This window comes from Enhydra lutris, unplaced genomic scaffold (genome assembly GCF_002288905.1).
Source record: "Enhydra lutris kenyoni isolate GAN:26980312 unplaced genomic scaffold, ASM228890v2 scaffoldscaffold8, whole genome shotgun sequence".
In the NCBI taxonomy this organism is placed as follows: domain Eukaryota; kingdom Metazoa; phylum Chordata; class Mammalia; order Carnivora; family Mustelidae; genus Enhydra; species Enhydra lutris.
Genome location: NW_019154092.1, coordinates 8,639,003 through 8,643,543, shown reverse-complemented (window position 1 = coordinate 8,643,543; position 4,541 = coordinate 8,639,003). Strand labels below are relative to the sequence as shown.

Genomic DNA, 4,541 nt, shown 5'->3' with positions numbered 1-4,541 from the left:
TGAGTTTTCAGAGTGTGAGGGCAAAGCCAAAATGTGGATGAACAGCATGAGCTAGTCAGCGTCCGGGAGCTTAAGATGATTTGGGTCAGGAAGTAAAATGAAGATAGAATATAAGAAGGGATGGGAAGAGTTAGAACTGAGCTGAGCCCTTCTGCAGGGGGACCTCAGGGACAGCTCCTATTTGAGAGAGTTGCTATTCCTCAAATAAAAGATGAGGCTGAAAGAGCAAATGGAGAGGGGCCCCCGTCAGTGGCCAAAGTCAAGACAGACTGGGGAACATATGGACTTCAGGCAAAGATTCTGTCTGGTGAGAGACCAGTCTCCAGTTGGGGTCTGACAGGGGATATAACAACAAACTAGGACAGATCCGGGAAACAGGGCAGGCTGATGATGGGAAAGCAGCTGAAATCCTGGGTATCCCAGATTCACCAGACTAGAGCCATGTCTAGATCATGGTCACAAGCATGTCTGGGTCAGCATGCTTGGTCATATCCATTATGGAGACTGCCACATCCTTCATCCAGAGTCTTCACTCTGGACCCAAGAGATGGCTCTATAGTTTTTTCCAGAAGTCCAGGACTAACCTCTTCTGGGTACAGATAGTCTCTCTGAAATCCTGTGGCTCCTCAGCCCTTTCTCATTTCTTTTCTTTCTTTTTTTTTTTTTTTTTTTTGTCTAAATTTTTTATTTGAAACAAATAGTTGCACCAAGCAAGAGCTTCATTTCCCCACTCCAAATTAAGACAAAACGTAGTAGGGGCAAACGTCATTTGGCAGGACAGTTCCAGTACGTGAACATCCTTCTACTCACTGTGGTTGGGGCAACTTTATTCACCAGCAGTCATTCTTACACAAAATATTAACCCCAAAGTACTAATGTCACAAAAAGGAAGTGGTCTTAATTTCATATGTGGGGCAGTATGTTCTATAAATGCCAAAAGGTAGGAGAAGCACAAACACAACCCACTCTTTAAAAAAAAACTAAATAGTTCGGGGCGCCTGGGTGGCTCAGTGGGTTAAGCCTCTGCCTTCGGCTCAGGTCATGATCTCAGGGTCCTGGGATCGAGCCTCGCATCGGGCTCTCTGCTCTGCGGAGAGCCTGCTTCCCCCTCTCTCTCTGCCTGCCTCTCTGCCTACTTCTGATCTCTGTCAAATAAATAAATAAAAATCTAAAAAAAAACTAAATAGTTCAAAGAATTTTCCCCCTCCCCCCTTACTCCCGTAATAAAAAATAGTGCTGGGGTCTGACACCCAGATTTGGTTTTTATCCTGCCCATGTACAAAGTGTTTCCCCATCTGACTTGCATCATTAGGGTTATGGGTAAAAGTTCATTGACTTTGAAGAGAGGTGTGTCTACTCCTTTCTCCTCTTCTTGCCTTCATGCTCATGTTCCTTGGGGCGGCTGCTATCTGATGGTCTTTTAGAGCGCCCGTGCTGTTTGGCTTCTTCCAAAAACTTGTCCAAACCAAAAGGATCTTCCTCAGACTGAACTGGTCCTTCTCGGCCTCTTTGTCTGCGGTCTGAACCAGAAAACTCCTTATCGGGAACAAATCTGTTGGTCTTTATTCTGGCTTCTAGGTCATCACCATACATGTCCTTGTCCAGATTTTTACTGAGCCTATAAATATTCTGGGCCATATCTTTGCCACCTCTCCAGGCTTGATCATAAACATTGTAAATTTCATCTTCTACACCTGCAAAACCACTGTCCATACCCTTAGATTGGTTGAAAAGCCTTTGGTCATACTGAACTTCATTGGACGTTCGAGGATTGGGCACACCAAGAGCAATGACTTCACTGATATCTCAATTTTCATTTCTCTGTAGTTTTGACCTCTTATCAGGAGCTGCCCTGGAAAGATTCCTGTCGTGCTGTCTCTCTTTTCGCCTGTCATGCTGGATTTCATCCCTCTCACGTGCCTCCCCATCCTCTTTTTCCACGTGGGTTTTGATCCCAGCTCTTCTCTCCCTGGCTTTCTGGGCCATTTCTCTAAGTTTCTCTTCATGTTTCTCCTTTTCTTTTTGAGCCATCTTTCTCTCTACTTGAGCATGCATTTCTACAGCTTCACGAGTCTTCCAATCAGCAATATAGAGGGCTTCGGCCAGCTTGGCAAAGTTCTCATTGATGTGAACTGTCTGAAGGCCTCTTCCATCAGCAGCTAGACGTTTGTCTAATGGAATTGTATACCCCTTTGCATTTTTCCAGTTTGAAATACAAGGAGGAATCTTCCACTCTTGTTGCTCCTTCACAGTCATCTTTCTGCTAGGAGAATGCATGACAGGTGCAGGAGGAGAAGGTGGTCCTCGGGGAATCTTCTTATTGATTTTGAACCTTGGAGGCTCCATTGGGTCTTTCTGCATTTCCACCATCCGAATAACTCTCTGTTTAGCTCCAGAATTGAAAGCCACTCCTTGTTGAGATGGTGTGTATCGAATATACTGAGCTGGAGCCAGTTTATCAGCAGCTCGAACTGGCATGGTGGCGGCAACCTTCTGTGATACAGATTTTTCTAAGGCTACCCTTGTCTTTTCTGTTATCTCTTTAATGGCTTCTTCATCAGGTCTTTGCAGGTCTGGGTCATCTGCATTCATGACTTCCTTGGGAACCAGGTCAGTATACTTGCTATAAATGACCTTGTCTTTTGACTGTCCTTGCCGAGCAATTGCATCATATTTAATTTTTCCTTCAGCATCCACTTGAATGGCCAGTGCATTTGACATTTTTTTCTTTCGCCCCATATCCAGCGGATACTGGGCCACATGGATCTCTGGAAAAGCACCTCCATCTCCAAAATCCTCTAATAACCGAGGTATCCAGCCCTTCCGGTGCCCGTATGGGGGAGGTTCTCTTCGGGAGGAGACTAGTGAGGTCTGTCGTGATCTCTGGGATCTTGCCTTTTTCTTCAGCCTCAAGCTGGTCCTGAGATAGCTGAGTAGGTGCAGGTAAAAAGCTGGTGAGTGCCATCTTCTTCTGCTTCTTCCAGCGCGAGCGACCCCCTTTCTCATTTCTAATCTGGAGTCTGAGGAGTAACTACCTTCTCTAGCAGTCTAAATGGCCATGCCTTTCAAGATGGCGCCCAAATACTGGTCATTAGTAGACAATGAGCTTCTGCTTATTTTAGATTTAAGAACTGTGTATTAGACACCACAAACATATTCCTAAGCCACACATGATCACAGGAAACCTTTAATTTGAGAGCACCCTGGAACTTTACTCATGCTGGTAAACACTTGGGTATTTATGGACTATAGATTTGAAGTGGTATTTTTATACCTTTTGGGGGAAAGTTGAACATAAATAATAACTTCGTTTTTTAAGCTTAAAATAATTTGGTTAATACTCTCAAATCCCTGATCTCATTTGATCTTAACAACTACAAGCGAGATGGGCCAAAATGTGATTATTCTCATTTAACAGACAAGAACAATGCCTTCATCAATGAAGTGACTTTTTTCAAGTGAATTTGATTTCTAAGTTGATACTCTGAGTTTTATTAAGGAAATTCTTGCTTCTCAACTTCCTGCCTTCTCTAGCAGTTTAAATGACCATGCTGAGATGCTCCTAAAATCTTTGGCAGTGAGCAGTTTTGATCTAGGGATAGCAATTGCACCAAAATTCATTTGTAGTATGTGAGCATATATAGGAATCCCTTTAAAAAGAATGGGCTTCAACTTTGATTTTCAGGAATCAATTGAATTTAATGAGATTCCCAACATTTTATTTTACAATTAGTCCTCCTCCCCAGTTGAGGTGGGAATTACAGCTGCCCACTTGGTCTCGCTGCATCCTTACATGCTCAGGAAGATGTCAGGGCGTGGGTCACTCTGTCTTCTTCAGATGCGCAGCAAAGAGAGAATTATTATCTCCGTCATCCATAAAAATGACACATACAGTGAAACTCCCTGCCAGGAATTCTGACATTTAAATTTTTTAATGGACACCTAAAGAATAAAGAGCGAGAGATGATGGAGCAGCTACTCATTGCAGCACTCATATTCCTTCTCTTTATCACTTGCCCAAAGCCATTTTCCATCTAGAATTCTTGAGGCTTAAATGGTCATGTAAGGATTCTCATGAAACCATAGGCTTAGTGATGCATTGTGATTTCCATCTTCAGAGAGCATTTAAGCAAGAGAAATCTCTGCTGCCGCATTCACACTCCAAGGAACTCTTCTGCACTCCTGTAGAAGATGCAGTAGAGAGAGCATTTCGGTGCGCAGTAAGAATGAAATTTTTATCCTGTGTCTGCGCCTTCCTGCCTTAGCCTCAAGCAACTCATAGAACCATCTCTGCAGAATGTGTTGTACTGTCGCCAGCCTCACTCGTGTCTTCTTTACCCTGTTCTGGCATCAACCAGTTTCTCTTGCTCTCTGACTTCTGATTAGCATCAACCAAGATGGGGGTTGGGGGGAGTCACCATAGGTCAGAGACCAAAGAGAGGAGGAACAAAATATGTATTCCTGAACAACTTGCTGTGGTTGGCTGAGTTCTTTGACCCAAAGCTCTGGTTGGTCAACCCTCTCCCAGAGCTATGTGCTCT

At 43.8% G+C, this 4,541-nt stretch overlaps 1 pseudogene across 1 annotated transcript; it reads right to left on the bottom strand.

Annotated features, from left to right (window-relative positions):
* Positions 1 to 1,353: 1,353 nt before the first annotated feature.
* LOC111142592 lies at positions 1,354 to 2,965 on the bottom strand (annotated as a pseudogene). Its single transcript, XR_002640269.1, has one exon. The product of XR_002640269.1 is annotated as an SNW domain-containing protein 1 pseudogene (transcript).
* Positions 2,966 to 4,541: the final 1,576 nt, after the last annotated feature.